General features: G+C 42.2%; 1 protein-coding gene across 3 annotated transcripts in view; it reads right to left on the bottom strand.

Annotated features, from left to right (window-relative positions):
- Positions 1 to 16434, bottom strand: part of SLC7A2 (solute carrier family 7 member 2) — a 73583-nt gene extending 57149 nt beyond the window's left edge. Inside the window, exon 1 of one of the 3 annotated variants that reach the window (XM_081220777.1) lies at positions 16232 to 16434. The gene's annotated coding sequence lies outside the window, so the exon portion shown is untranslated. Of the gene's footprint in view, positions 1 to 15753; positions 15980 to 16231 lie in introns of those variants that run through there. The other 2 variants (XM_081220775.1, XM_081220776.1) reach the window with 2 other exon arrangements.
- Positions 16435 to 16726: the final 292 nt, after the last annotated feature.

The raw sequence follows: 16726 nt of genomic DNA, 5'->3' as shown, positions 1-16726 counted from the left end.
TCAGCGTTCCCGTGATGAACCCTGGACCAAGAAGACAGAGCTTGGACGAGCAAAGCACTCACCACCACGTCCTGCAAGTGAAGCACAGGCAGTTCTTTGCCAATAAATAGTCCACTTATGAAGTACAGATTCTAAACTGAGATGAAATACTATCCAGAGCATGCCTTAAGGAAAGAAACTTGTTGCCACAGCTTGGTTCAAAGCCAATGTTAGCTAATAATTACATCATGTAGCTCAAGATAGCTTGCTGAAGAGAAACTCAGATTCAACGGAGCGGCAGGGTACTGTTCCTTTAGTTTTGGATATGGTGGGGGGAAAAGAAAGAAAGAAAAAAGTTGTAGATACTTGAGACTATCCTCTGGGGAGAAAAAAACAACTGAAAGGATTCCATTCATAAGCAAGGCCATTTACCACAGGCTTCGGGATATGAAAATAAAAAGTAATCATTGGGGTCATTCATCGCTCTTGTATTATGTTCTGGGCACTTGATACACATTATTTAATCCTCACACACCTCAGCGGAAATGTTGTCCAAGCCTCAGTTGACAAAACTGAGGCTCAGAGATGTTAGGGAACTTGCTCAAAATCACAGACCTAGATTTGAACCCAAAGTCTGTGTAGCTTCAAAGTCCATGCCCTTTCCTCTATGCCACATAACCATTTCAGCACAAAGAAATGCAGAATTCTAGCTGTTCCCAGCCTCCTGGCAGCCCATCTAAGACCCAGCTGATGATGAAGGGTATCGCCCAGATACCAAAAATATATTTGGCAGACTTTGGAATTTTAAAACTTCATCTCCAATAGAGTCTAACCTTCCAAATTCATGAACCACTATTACCTTAAGATTGAAAGTATAATAGTTACTAAAATATAAGCAACGGGGAAATTTTTTAAGGACCAATTAATTAACTAGGTAAGTATCATAACTGATGTCTGTATTAAAAATTCTAACATATATTAAAACTCATTTCTTCTAGCTACAAAAATTTCAAACAACTTCATAAAAGAAGGCTTCCTGCAATAAAAAACTGAAGATTTTTACTACTTTTACAAAAACATATACCATTTTCTGAAACACTGTATTCATTTTACAATTTATCTAGTTCATTCCTTATCCATCTCTTGGGTTCTCAAATATCTCGTATTCTTAGTCCTCCCCACGTCTGAATTCAAAACATACCCCAGAACAAATAAAGTCTTGGGCCCAGCAAATCACATCTTACATGCTTTCATTTTGCTTAGATTTTATTTCAAATGGCTTCTGATAATATCAGAGACCTTTCTCTTCTATTACCAAAAGTTTTTCTGTGGCCTCATTTTGTGCCTGGAAATAAATTGGTATAATTCAATAGAAGTCAGCATTATTCTCTCAATCCACAGAAGGAATCTGTTTGAAGGGATGAAAAGGGGGAAATGAGCAGAGATATTATATTTTTAATACATCATTTTAAGTTTTCATATAGAATTCCCAACTTTATTTTTTGGTTGTACCAGGTCTTAGTTGTGGCAGGCAGGCTCCTTAGTTGTGGCATGGGAACTCTTAGTTGTGGCATGCATGTGGGATCTAGTTCCCTGACCAGGGATCGAACCCAGGCCCCCTGCACTGGGAACGCAGAGTCTTATCCACTGCACCACCAGGGAAGTCCCCCATCTTAACTTCTTAAGAGCACAGAACCCGCTACTCCAATTCTTCAGTCCCCTGTTTCAAACTCCTCTTGGGTGTTGCTGTGGGGAAGGGGTCTGAGCCCTGTTGGAAACCCTCTGAATGTAAGCTTCATGAGGGCAAGAACTTCGTTTGACTGCTTTGTTTACTGGTATATCCCAAAACCTAGAGAATGTCTGGCACATAGCAGCCACTCAAATATTTCCTGAATGGATGGATGCTTGGCTGTAGCTGCCATCTTTTTCTTAAATGCTGACCAGGTATGTCCAGTAAAGAGTGACCAGGGGGGCCTCCCTGGTGGCGCAGTGGTTGAGAGTCCGCCTGCCGATGCAGGGGATACCGGTTCGTGCCCCGGTCCGGGAGGATCCCATATGCCGTGGAGCGGCTGGGCCCGTGAGCCATGGCCGCTGAGCCTGCGCGTCCGGAGCCTGTGCTCCGCAACGGGAGAGGCCACAACAGTGAGAGGCCCGCGTACCGCAAAAAAAAAAAAAAGAGTGACCAGGGTAGGGTGAGGGGTCTGGAAGCCATATCATGACTTGAAGGCAATTAAAGACAATGCAGGTGTTCAGGTGCGAGAAGCAGGGATGCAGCTGGGCCCCAGAGAGGGACCCCTGCTCTGAGTCTAGCCAATTAGCTCTGAGTCTAGCCAATTAGCTCTGAGAGTTACCGGCCATGTGTCTGGGCAAGTCACTGGACTCTCAGTCTTCCCATCTTGGAAAGAGATGTTACAGAAGTGATATAAGGGTTAAGTGAACAAGAAAAGTGCTGGGCAAAGAGCTTTAGAAAGATAAGTTGCTCATATTTCTACATTTTGCTCCTTTTCACTCTTGGGGTGGGGGAAAGCCTTAGAGAAGAGATGATAGCTTGCTTTCAATATGTGAATGGCGGGCTTCCCTGGTGGCGCAGTAGTTGAGAGTCCGCCTGCCGATGCAGGGGACATGGGTTCGTGCCCCGGTCTGGGAAGATCCCACGTGCCGCGGAGCGGCTGGGCCCGTGAGCCATGGCCGCTGAGCCTGCACGTCCGGAGCCTGTGCTCCGCAACGGGAGAGGCCACAACAGTGAGAGGCCCACATAATGCAAAAAAAAAAAAAAAAAATATGTGAATGGCAATGTGTAAGAAGACAATGACTCCATATTATACTAGAAGATAAAACTACAAAAAAAAGGATATAATATAAAAAAGAGTAAGACACTGACCCAACACAATGAAGCACACCCTAATAAAGAGTGTACCTGTCCATTAGAAGCTGCCTTCCAAGAAAGGTGTCAGATTTCTGTCATTTTAAAGAGAGGACAGGTGATTCAGAATGATTCAGAAATGTGAGGAACCAGGTCTAGTTAAACGGGTATTAGCTAAATTATCTGCCAGTTCAGATTCTATGATTTAATGATACAACTTCTTTTTTGTGGCTGATAAACTAAGTTTGTCATGATTCTCTGCAGATATAAACCAACAGTCAGAGAATAGGTAGTTAGTTTACACCAAAGTCCATATTGCCAAAAACCTCCCACCCCACTCAACGTCCTCATCTTCCCAGAAGTGATAATCATGTAAGTTCACGGTGACTAGAAAATTTTAAAAACCCACAAGATATGTCCTCATGATATTGATGACTTGGAAAAATGTCAAGGGGTATTACACCATTACATATCCCCTATTCAGATCAAATAAATATTGATTTGGTAAACCTTTTTCAAGTTTAAAAACTCACCTTATGCAACAAGTCTATTTTAGTGTTCGCAACTGTAATTCTTCTGTCTCTCCCCTTCCCCATGTACCCCTGCATGGAATATTTAACTCTGAGTAGTGGGTAATAAAAACCTCTACCAATGTACCTACCTATCACACATAAAACAATCTTCTACAAGACCAGAAAAGAAAAGCTCTATCATTCACCCACGTAGCCTAGAAAATCACAATATTAAATGCTGGGAATATTCAGATCACACACAAACAGGAGGTTTTACCTTTCTCATTTCAGCAAAATTTATCAGTCTCCACTGCCTTTATCCTCACTACTGTGTGCTTCCAAGACTTAAGGAAGTTGTGATTCATAATGTGAAAAAGTAGAATCTGTTTGGAGATGAGGCTTTAGTTGATCATTTTTACAAGAGAGCATTTTTGGCTGAATGAAAGGACAATGAAGCTAGCCTAAGAGACAAATATGAGCTCTAAGAAGCAGGAAAAGGACACTCTACCAAGATTGAATTTTGCTTCCACTCAGAGTATCTTTAAGAGAATAGGGAAATCTGGAAAACCTGAAAATTGATGGGAGTCAACTCCCATCAATAGCTAGTATATGGATATTTCCCAACCTCTTTCTTTCTACGTGTCTTTTATTTTTATTTATTTATTTATTTATTTTTTGCGGTACGCGGGCCTCTCACTGTTGTGGCCTCTCCCGCTGCGGAGCACAGGCTCCGGACACGCAGGCCCAGTGGCCATGGCTCACGGGCCCAGCCACTCTGTGGCATGTGGGATCTTCCCGGACCGGGGCACGAACCCGTGTCCCCTGCATCGGTAGGCGGACTCTCAACCACTGCGCCACCAGGGAAGCCCCTAGTTAGAAAATTTTGACTTTCCTGCAGCTATGCCTGCAAATGTACAATCTCCAGCTCACTATTACATAGTACACATGCCTATGAGGAATGGTTAGGCATGGTTCTGCTTAAAATGAAATGTATAGGCTTCTTCTGAGCCTAGAATCTCATGTTTTATTAAACTAGCAATGCATATATTATGCCTTTAAAGACATGGAAAATCCAATTCAGAAAATAATTGCAGTAGAAGTTCTGTTGACAAGAATACTAGAGAAAAATTACTTTCTCTGCCTTAAAACATTATTCTACATACATCATTTTGGGGAGGGCAAAAAAATAAAGAGTTTTGCATTCTTTTTTCCCCTTTTATTTCACTCAACAGAAATTATACTTAGTTCAATAAAATGAGTACCTTTCTTCCAATTCTTGAAAACAGTCTGAATTCTGATTCATGCATACAAAATTAGAAGTGAAATTGTATAGCTCCACTTTACTGATTTCTCTGGTCTAATATGTAATGAATTAAAATTGTATGTGATGAAGTAAAGCCCCGTTCCTAAAACAAAAGACTCTTGAACTTTCAATTACCATTGGTACCAACTACTGCAGCTGCTACCTGCACTCCTCACTAGTCAAGTTACCTCCACTTCGGTAATATCACCCTGCCCACCTTAGGCCACCATCATGTACACATTTCTCACCACACACAAGCATCGACCAACAACTATGAACAGGCCGGTGATGGTGAAGCAATAGAAAGTCAAATATTGGATTGCAACTCTATTAAATTCTTTCAAAATTGGGATTAGCAAAATGATGTGGGTTCTTGAAACTTTAAGGCTTAAAACCCTTATAAAAATTAATTTACTACCAGTTCTAGTAGTTCAACGAGATAAATAGTGCCTTATGCTTTCAAAGTCACTGGAACAATTTTTTTGCAAGCAGCGCATGGAACATGCCCTGCATTAGCAATGCAGTAAGAATAGAAAAATACTTTAATTCACCAGAATAACTTTTAAAATGATAATACTAGGCTGTTTGTCCTTCACATTTCTTTCTTACTCTAGCCAAAAAGATCAGAATAATGTAAATATGCTATTCATTATTCAGAAAGTTCATATGATCCATTTCAGTGAGATAAAATGCACTATCAACAGAAATTTTATGCAAAGTCTGTTCTTTTTTTGTTTGGTTCACTGAACTAAGTGCAAACCATCTGTTAGCTATGATAATCAGAAAAAGTAAAAATTCAAACAGCTTTTTTTTGAAAGATAGCACAACAGCACTCCAAACAGAACTTGTTTAAAAGCACCACTTACGAGGTATAAATCCTAATGACTTTAGGTGGCTTAGAATCCATACGTAAAGTCTTTTTATTTTTAGGTTGAGATTACATTTTTCCATTTGGGGGCTAAAATATGCTATTTAATAAAAACTGTTCACATCACGAGCTTGTCGCTATTACTAAAATGTCTTATTCAAATATGTTAATTTCCAAGCAATTTTAAAATTAAAAACTTTCAAGTTAAAATTGTATTTTGATCCCCACTTATAAGATTCCTACCACCTAAGTAGTGTATTATAGTGATTATGATTTGCTTTTACAAAAACGGAATGGTCTGATATAAATCAGAGCTTTTGCTAAGTCAAAAAGCTTGAAATCAAGTCTTCACTCTGTTCCTAGCTGTCTTGACCTCAGATGAGTTACAACTCTTAAGATCTCACTTTCTTAACTATTAAAAGAGAGCTCTGAAATGTCATTCTCAGGAGCTTACTTCCCTTCCAAACCTGCCTAGCACCGTGCTTGGTACACTTAGAGCCGAGAACTCAATAACTGTCCATGACCACGGGGGCTGGAGGTGAAAGCTTCCAAACCTCAGAAATTGCCCACAAGACAGCTTTCGGTGTATTGTTAAGTTTAGAGAATGGAACACAAAACCTGCCAGCACAACAGTGTGTCACCATCTTTACAATGGTAGAACCAAATTTCCAGGATGCAGTGCCTTATTCATGTACTATCATCTAATGAAAAAATGATTTTGTTTTAAAGGTGGAATTCTAAGTTTCAGGAGAGTTTACAACAGGCACGTTTTCAAAGCTCTAGTACTACAAATTTTATCAACACCCGCTATTGTTTCTCCATGGCCTGTAAATGCGCTTTGCGCTATTTTCTTGATGAATACTGCACACAGATCCGACTCCACCTACACAACCACCATGTCACAAATGTAATGCATGTAAAAGAGGGCCTTTTTGCAACAAAACCTTACAGATCTTAACCACTTACAAAGCAAGTTTGGCAACGGATAAGAATTTCAGTAGAGAAACCAACTTAAAAATTCTTCACTCTGCTTTGCTATTATTCATTAGGCATGTTATTAAACAAACATGACAAGTGAAAGGAAAAGCTTTCAGTTAGTTATTTTATACTTTGAAAACGGACAAGGCTCTGCAGTGATGCTTACGTCTTTATTATGACCTCTTTAGTTCTATTAAACTATAAGTTTATTACATTTCAGAGATTTCTACAAGAAGATCCATGTCAGACTGACATTGAGCCATAAGGCGGGATTTCTAATGTCACTCGAAAGGTATTCCAATTTTAGATAAGAAAAGAGAGCATTGATTATTCTTTTCCATTCTTTCTTTTTCTTCCCATTTGTGTATATATTATACATACTCAATGACCTCAGCTTAACTTAGAATCAAATTTATTTCCTGGTCCATAGGTAGACATAGACATCTGTGAATCTCAGAATTTGGAGGAAAGAATTCTGAGAATTTTGGAGGAATCTGATGCCGGTGACAATTAAAGTCCAAAGTATCCCTTCAAGGCCAGGGAACTGCTTCCACCATGGCACCAACGGGAATGGTCATCACTGCGTTATCATCCAAGCTCTTTAACTCGGAGCACCGCACTGCCCCACCTGCCTCTGAGCCCGTTCTCAGCTCCTCCTCGGAGGCCACAAGCAATGTTATATCAACAACAGGAAAGGACGTATGACCGGGAAGGCCCCATCCTGCCCCAAAGTGTTCTCTCCTAAGACAGTTTTCCCACAGGTTGAAATGGCTTCTGAATTGCAGGGTTCTTTCTTATTCTGGGTTCCAGAAACCCTAGGTGTCCACTGGTTGGAATTCAGGGATTCTTGAACTCCCATGGGGTAGGGGCATTTTACATGCATATGTGTGGTTCTTCTTTCTTCTACTGAAGTAGAGACATTATTAGAATCAAAAGAAGTTGACATCTTTGATATCTTTGTATATCAAAGAATTCTAAGTACTACAGTACTTATACCAAAGAACTGTAAGTGCCATTGGTTCAAATACAGTTGATCAAAACTGTATGAGGGCTTCCCTGGTGGCGCAGTGGTTGAGAATCTGCCTGCTAATGCAGGGGACACGGGTTCAAGCCGTGGTCTGGGAAGATCCCACATGCCATGGAGCAACTAGGCCCGTGTGCCACAACTACTGAGCTTGCGCGTCTGGAGCTTGTGCTCCACAACAAGAGAGGCCGCGACAGTGAGAGGCCTGCACACCGCGATGAAGAGTGGCCCCTGCTCACCGCAACTAGAGAAAGCCCTCGCACAGAAACGAAGACCCAGCACAGCCAAAAATAAATAAATGAATAAATAAATAATTTTAAAAAAAACTGTATGAAACTTGTCATGAAGCCTTTCATGAGAAAAGACATATGTCAATGTAATCTTTTCTTTTTCAACCTGAATCTCTTTAGTTCTCCCACCTGATGCACTTGTCCAGTCTTTTAGGAGGTACACAGTTACATTTCAGGGACTGCTTAAACAGCATGGGCCTCATGTTGTAAACAGTAATATGATTCTACGAAAAAGAATATGATCTTGAATTTCTGCTCCAAATGTGTCTATGTAAATTCATAGTATAGGTTAAAAAGCCAAAGAGAGGAAACTATTCACTCTGAACACCATGAAGCTCCATAGAGACTAAAGTGGGAGCCCCACCGGCCTCTCTCATTCACCTCTTCAGACACATGCTCACACGGCACGGAGCTGGTGCTCTATACTTACTCCAAGTGCTGAGACGCGCTGAAAACTCAGCAGTGCCCTTTAATTTCAAAGGGATGAAAAAACTGAACTCTCAGTAAGTTTTACACTTGGATGAAGGTTGTTAGTCCTCTGTCAACTCCTTCCTGAAAGCCCAGATCACTGCGAAATGTCAAAAACTAAAAGCTGAAACAGCAGTCTCACTCTGCCTGATTAATCACAGTCAATTTGACTTCGTTTTCTAGAATGAGCTGCCTTGGAACAAAGGTAAATTCCTAATGTCGCCCAAACACTCCAGAATGTTATTGAGCCCTCAGGATGGAGTGTCAAAGCTCAGCCTCCTTCTAAGTCTCATGAAAATATCTCCCAAACAATTGCTCAGATTACAACGGAATTAAATAAACCACTTAAATCTTTGTGTTGGATTGAAATACAAGTATAAAATTGTGTTGTTTAATATGATAATTAAAGCACATAAAAAAATCTATACAGAGTAGCCTGAATTTTTTTGGACACAGGCTTTTCCCAGAGGAATTCATGTCCAAGTTGATACAAACTACAAGGAAGTTTTCATTTGGATTTTTATCAGGACAAGCACCTAAGCAAATTGCAAATATCCTGTGGACTATGAGCCCATTGAAAAATAATAAGTATCCTTTGCTTCAAGATACCAGGAATGTTATGGAAGTGAATATAAAGGAACTTCAGGAGGAAAAAAAAATCACTGTCTAAAGAAAGCTGTCCTTCTGAACGAAAGGAAAATTTCATTCAGTACAGATGTTCTCTACTTAAAGGAAAAACACAAAGGAAACATTTGTGAAAATTTTATTTACTAATTTATTTAGGGGAAATTTAAAATTTTATTTATTCATATATCTTTTTTTTTTTTTTTTTTTTTTGGTGGTACGCGGGACTCTCACTGCTGTGGCCTCTCCCATTGCGAAGCACAGGCTCCAGACACGCAGGCTCAGCAGCCATGGCTCACGGGCCCAGCCGCACCACAGCATGTGGGATCTTCCCAGACCCGGGCACGAACCCGCGTCCCCTGCATCGCCAGGAGGACTCTCAACCACTGCGCCACCAGGGAAGCCCAATATATATCATTTTAAAATCATAATACAGTGAATATCAACCCGCCACCCAACCCAAGAATCTAAAATGGATAATATTTATTGGCCATACATGAGCCAATAATGGCATGACAAAGTGTACTGCAAACAAAGAATTATGATTAAAGGAATTCTGAGCATCTGAGGTCCGTTAAACAAAAACCCTATGAAGTGATTTTTACCTAGTAGAAATGGATTCACCCCAGGATTCCTTTAAATAAAGATTTGCCTATTACACTGAGAATGTAAGTCAATTGCCTGTTCCCCCCCACACACACCACCTCTTGGGAACAATTATCAGATTTTTTTTTAAAAGGTACATTCACAAGAGCCTGAAATCTGGAAGGTGAAGCAGTGGTACCCAGTTCCATGTCTTCATTAAAAACCCTCCTTGTACAATAGAAGAGCTATGTTGAATATGACAGTAAATATATTTTGGGTTATATAATTTCTTTTAGAACATTTTTTTCTTCTTCTAGGTCAATGGTAGGAACTGAACCAAATGTGTTTCCTTCTAACAAAAGAACTTTCCCCTCTCTAACAAGTAACAGAAAAGTATCTCTTCAGCAACCAGCATTTTTTAATCGGTCCTTTGTCCATTCTAAACTGAAAGCCAAGACTGGAACCAACACTAAACTGTGGCTGGGGACTGCTTTCCTGGATTTCAGAGGGATTCCTGCAGGAGAAGCAAAAGTGGGAGGGATGGCTGAAGACCTCTTACGATTTTTATATTCCTGACAAGGCCCCTTATGGGTTTTAAACTCACTAAGTTTGTATAAACGCACTAAACTTAACCAATGTAACACTCAACTGTCAGAGTGAGAAGTTAAGATAATCTCATGTTCTTAATTTGACTGCACTTTTGGAATGACTTTATTCTTCAAATTTTCCACCTAAAATATAATCTCCTAATGTGTTTTAACTTTCCTCTAAGACCTTTCAGAATAGTTTGAATTCTCAGTTAAACATCATAATTTTCTTGAGTGTCAGGGTAATAAATGACAGACAGTTCTGCCAAATGATTAATAAGTATTATTGCCCCCTCCCAAACGCAAATTTTTGTGAATAAATGCTCAGCCAGAACTCAAGTCTAAGTGATCCAAGTTTCACCAAAGAGCAACTGGAGGAGGAAGAGTGACAGTGGTTTTAACAGCAATAATAGTAACTGTAATGGTGATGACAATAGTACCTTAAATTGATGGAGCATTTAGTCTATGTCAGGAACACAACACACATTATAAAAAAGAGAAGTTTAGGGCTTCCCTGGTGGTGCAGTGGTTGGGAGTCCGCCTGCCACTGCAGGGGACACAGGTTCGTGCCCCGGTCCAGGAAGATCCCACATGCCACGGAGCGGCTGGGCCCGTGAGCCATGGCCGCTGAGCCTGCACGTCCAGAGCCTGTGCTCCGCAACGGGAGAGGCCACAGCAGTGAGACGCCCGTGTACCGCAAAAAAAAAAAAAAAAAAGACGTTTAGAACAGACTGTTACCTGTCCTTCTGATACCTTCAGCTTTGTGTATGGCTCAATCAAATGGCAGCTTTATCATTCCCTTCCTGCTGTGTGTGTACTCGTTAACTCCTTCACTGGTGGTCAAAGCCCACAGAGACAAAGTCATTGATTTATTCTTCGCTTCTCTACAGACTCTCGATCTGGGCTGTATATATTTATAACACATATTTATCCAAAATGGATTAGCTAACCTCCGATCATGGAAGACTCCAAATGGATCATCTCCTAGGATATTCTTAGAATCAAAGTCATATTTCCTATTCCAAGGGAATCCCAATGTATCAAAACAGTATTCAGTAATTTGTTTGTACATACAATTGCTAAAAACTATGATTTCGCATGCTACTTTCACAAAAATCAAATCCAGCTGTTTCCACCAAATGGATGCATTTTTTTTTTTTTTAAGAAACCAGCAGGATGAATGGGGGCTGGTGAGGGAGAAAAACCAAAGGATACATACACTTTGGAAAAATACAATTTGCATGTGTTACGGAGATTACTTCCCACCCCACCACTCAAATATATTTCAAATTCTAGAGATTTTACTGTGATTTTTTTAAAGCAGAAATTGAATTGCATTCTGAAAAATCTTCCCCGAGTTCACACTGAGGAAGTAAACAAATAAGGCTGAACGTGCAAAGAGAACCAATTTTTTCCTTAACAGTTCAATATATAGTAACTATTAATTCCACTAGTGACTATCATCATTATCATCATTTACCAGATGACAGCTGGATATCCAGAGCCAAGTGAAGAAAAGACTCTAACCCGTCAACTTTTATCTTCTAATTATGATAAGTTACCAACTCAGATAACATCTTTCTGCCCACAAAGGAGTAAAATGAATAAAAAGTGAGCTTGAAGGTTTATGTTAAACCTGACTTTTTGAAAAGATAAGCATCTGTTTTTAAATGGAAAGATCCATTAAAATCAAAAAAAAAGATGGGCAACAGTAGAAGTATAAAATGAGAGCATCCTAATTACAGTATTGTTCAGCATCCCTGGCGACATCAAGCTCTATCCACGGTGATCACTAGGTCTCCACTGGAAGGCAGTGGGCTTTGACGGCATAAACAGCATTGTATTAGGTATGACTGTGTGAAGACTTAAAAGCCTTTGATGAAACCAGAGCGGGCGAAGGGAAGAAAAGAATTTTCCCCACAACTGTGGGAAAAACTAGCAAGAATCAACAAGGAACATAAAAATTCTTTGTTGTGTATTGTTCATAAAATATTCCAAAAATGAATATAACATAGTCAGCATTTTTTTTAACTCCTAGAAGAAAAGTTATGAAATGTTCTTATCTTATCCACCTCACTGCCGAATCCCAGATGATACAAGTTCTGAACAGAGGCGCTAGTTAGTATGCAGCACTAGAATAGGTGTGAACGTATGGGTTTTATTTTTGTATTTTTTATTTTATTTTTGTAGTGGGATAAGGAGAAGGCATAAAATTAAATACATGACATGTGCAGTACTAAGTCATCACATAGGACACGCAGCTGATGTTTCAATCTTGGATGTAAGAAACTTCAAGATTTTCAACAAACTATTCATGTTCGTACACACCCAGAAAAACCGAGAACCACAGACTTTTCGGAGGAAAGATATTGGAAGTAAAAGTCTAAATATGAAGAGAAGAGATGTGACCCACATATTCAAATCCAGATTTTTAAACAAAAACCACATTAACTCAAATCTTAAGTCAACACTAATTGTACTTACCAATGAGAAGGTTAACAATGGCGGCAGAGGCCATTCTCAGAAACATTTAAGGTTTAAAAGAGTCCACAAGCACTTGAAAAATAATAGCATACTGCTTGTTTCCACAGATTAATATATAAGTTATTTTTACTAAATTGGACAAAAAAAATTAGTAGGTAAATCATGCTCTGATTATCTTAACTCAGCTAGTTAGAGCCTGATCAACTAGTTAGAGTCTGGTGGAAATGAACCCCCAGTTGTTGGGGGTTCTTAGAAAATAGCCAGAAATGCAACGAAAGGGAAATATAAGAGTCAGGACAAACTTGTTACTACCAGTAAAACAGAAATGCCAAAGCACATGTGCTTTTGATGATGGAACGGAAAGTAACATCATCTTCATATTTCAGAGAATGTGTTCCTTGTTTGCTTCCTGGTGTAGAGAGTACTGAAGTCATCTGTTTATAGGTGTTGTTACTTTACATAAAATTACAACAAAATAAATAACTACTCTTAAAATCCATCAATGGAGGGTTTCCGGAATATAAAAATAATTGTAGAATCTCTCCAAAATTGGAGCTGCATACTACTTTTCGATGTCTAATGCTGAGTACAGAGTAGGGACTCAGTAATTTCCAGTGAAGGAATATACCTTTGAAGACAGACATAACACCCTTTTTTTTTTTTTTTTTTGCAGTACGCGGGCCTCTCACTGTTGTGGCCTCCCCCGTTGCGGAGCACAAGCTCCGGACGCGCAGGCTCAGCGGCCATGGCTCACGGACCCAGCCGCTCCGCGGCATGTGGGATCTTTCCAGACCAGGCCATGAACCCGTGTCCCCTGCATCAGCAGGCGGACTCTCAACCACTGCACCACCAGGGAAGCCCCCACCCTTTTTTAAAGTATTAAAATCAGTGGCCTTCACTCAACAATAAGGAGCACATGTTATGTGCCAGACATTGAGTTAGGCTGTAGAATGAAAAGCTATTAAAACAGAAAACACGGGCTTCCCTGGTGGCACAGTGGCTGAGAGTCCGCCTGCCGATGCAGGGGACACGGGTTCGTGCCCCGGTCCGGGAAGATCCCACATGCCGCGGAGCGGCTGGGCCCGTCAGCCATGGCCGCTGAGCCTGCGTGTCCGGAGCCTGTGCTCTGCAACGGGGGAGGCCACAACAGTGAGAGGCCTGCGTACTGAAAAAAAAAAAAAAAAAAGCAGAAAACAATGAAAAGAACAATATCATTATTTTTTTTCTTATCCAGGCTATATTTACATGATTTTGAATATTCAGAGAAAGGTGTAGGAATAAGTTAACCACTTAAGTCCTCAGAATCATTTAGACAAGAGGTATCATGTAACTGAAATCTTGGTTAACTGAGTTTTTCAGTATTCAGTTGGGTGACAAAACATCCAAATGGGTACATGTTACTAAGTATGTGAATATTCAGAAATATACTCAACTGAAAATGTTGCTTTTGTTCTAAATGTCTGACATGCAGTAAGTAGTCTACAAGAAGCCAGTCTATGAAATCAATGTGTTCATATCCTGTTTGGGGAAATAATAAAACAAATAGCAACCTACCGGTATCTTCAAGGTTCTGTTTTGAAAGTTGGTCACTTAAGGGCATCAGAATAAAACCAGTAGATGGCTCTGAACACTTAAAAAATACATACATGTATAGAGAGACAGATATGGATATATGGAGCAGCAAGCAAATATAACAAGACAGAAGGGAAGACAGAAACTAAGCTAAATAGAGAAGTCACAAAGGAAAACTATGAGGGAGAGTCCACTTGAAAAAGTAGGGCCAAAAAAGAGAAGAAATGGCCACAGACAAGGGCCCCAGGTCTGGCCACAAGAGCCAGGAGAACCAATGATAAATTACGCAAGGCAGCCTGAGAAGAGAACAAGGTAGGCCACCTAGAAAGGAGACTAGGCACCTCCACTCTGAGAAGGTGAGCAGGTTTGCAGTAGAAAGCAAGAAATATGAACTTTAAAATCCTTCAGACACATATGTCCCAATGACAAAAACGTATGAGTGCACAAGACGAAAAACTCCAGAGTATTTTCAGACTTTTAAAACTCCAACAGGTACCATGTCTTCCCTTCCAGCCTCTAAATCCAGGGATAATGATTAGAGACTTTGGAATCTAAAGGGCTTTAGTAACAGGTTAAGCTAAACGAGGCCAAGGATTCTGCAAATTGAATCCTTGCAGATAGCATGCAGAGTTTTACTCTGGTTTCCAAGGCCACGGCACACCCAAAAAGACTAAGGTAAATGACATTCCCCTAGTCAAGGCACAGTGCAGAAACCAAATGAGGGGCAAGGGAGGAAACTTGAAAACTCCTAATAAATAATGTGGCTTCCAGAGTCATCCAGAGTAGCTAACTAGCAACTTTTCAGGGAGAAATAAAAATGCATATGTTCTATTTCACTGAGAAATCATTCCATGTCCAGCTTTAGTGAGATTAAAAGAAAAAAAGGATTTAATATTACAAAAAGGAAAAAGCAACCATAATCATATAATTAGCATATTCTTACCCCGTACATCTTCTAGAAGATCACAAGCACAAATGTTTGCAATTTCCTGGGGAAATAATTATTATTAATGCTGAGGCGGAAGAGCAGTGACAGAAGTTCTAAAGACTGCCTAGGGCAAGAATAAAAAAGCATCAAGTCAGAGGCCACAGACACACTGACTTTGTATCTCAAGTCCCCGCCGGGATTCAAATAGCTCTACTTGAATAAAATCTGACGATATCCCCTAGTTAAAAGGATGAGTGTTTCTGGAGAAACGACTAGATAAATCTTATCCCCAGTTGTAAACGCTTTTTTAAGGCAGTTCTGCATAAATATTTGAGAGTTTGAATATTTGAACATTTTTACTCCTGAAATCTGGGTACTGTTGCACTTCAAAAGACTGATATAACTCTGTGAGCGGATTTCTTTTCAATATCTTTAAGATACAATCTCTGAAAACGTTAGTCCTTGGATTGGATCTACGCATACCCAGAACTTGCAAAGCTCTCCGGAGGAACGGGTACTCTGGGGTTGACCAGCAGAGTTCCTAAACGTCAAGAATGGTATTTGGAGTTCAAGGTTGAAGGCGGCATGAAATAGGCTTAAAAGAGTATAGCCCATCTCAAAAGGGTTTAAAACTGCACCCCATTACTTAAAAAATACCCCAAACAGACAGCACGACGGGCCATTTTACCTGTCCTACCAGTCCCGGGCAGGTCAGGGTGTGAAAAGACTTCCAGAGCTCCGAGCGGTGTCCTATACGTAACCCAAGAGCCTCAAGCGAGCGGCAGGCGACTTCGGGGACCCGCCAGTGCGCAGGGCGGTGGGGGGAGGCCCGGCCGGTCCTCCCGCACGAGGGTGCCCAGGGCCCCTCGGGACCAGGGCGGCCAAAGAGAACCGCGGCGTCGCCGTGCCAGACCGCCTACCGGCCCCCGCGACCCGCACGGCGCCCGCGGATCCCGACGCCCTGGGGGCCGCACGGGGCGAGGCGAAGCCCGGAGCGCGGCCCCGGGACTCTCCGTCTCCGAGGGGCCGGAGCGTGGCCTCCGGGCAGCTGCGCGCAGCTGGACGCGGCCCCGGGCGCCTCCGCCCCAGCCCTTCCCCTCAGGCTCGGCGCCCAGGCCGCCCCTCGCCTGCGGCCCCTCCGCGCCGCCCGACCCTCGGCAACTTACTGGGGCAGCGCGAGGGCCGCGACGAGGGGCCGGGGATGGGCGAGCGGCTGGAGAGTGTCGGGGGCCGCGCCTCGGGGAGGCTGCTGGAGCGGCCTCCGCCTCACTGGTCCGCGCCGAAACGAGCGCCGGGGCAGCCGCGCTGCAGAAGGCGGGCTGGGCAGGTGGGCGCAGCTTGTGTAGCCGCGCCGGGGGCGGGGCCTGGCCGGGGGGCACCGCCTCCCCCTCCAGCCCCCGCGCTCGCGGACCCCCAACCCGAGCCCGCCTCCCGCCCCCGCCTCCCGCCCCGACAGTCCAGGCCACTCAGCCAGCCCTCGGGGTAGGAGGGTCGGGCTGCAGCGCCCAGCAGTCTGTCTACGGCCCGGTGCACTCGGCCGTGCGCTCGGCCGGGGCTAGGCCCGTGGGCGCTGGCGGGCGGGGGAGGCCGAGCTCTGCCGGGCGGCGAATTCTTGCTTTCCCTGGAGGTCCCAGCCTCAGGGGCATCGCCGAGGCTGCTTC

The sequence above is a fragment of the Mesoplodon bidens genome (genome assembly GCF_964165515.1).
Source record: "Mesoplodon bidens genome assembly, chromosome: 20".
Lineage (NCBI taxonomy): Eukaryota > Metazoa > Chordata > Mammalia > Artiodactyla > Ziphiidae > Mesoplodon > Mesoplodon bidens.
Note: the sequence above shows the minus strand (reverse complement) of the source record. Positions and strands in the feature narration are given on the sequence as shown.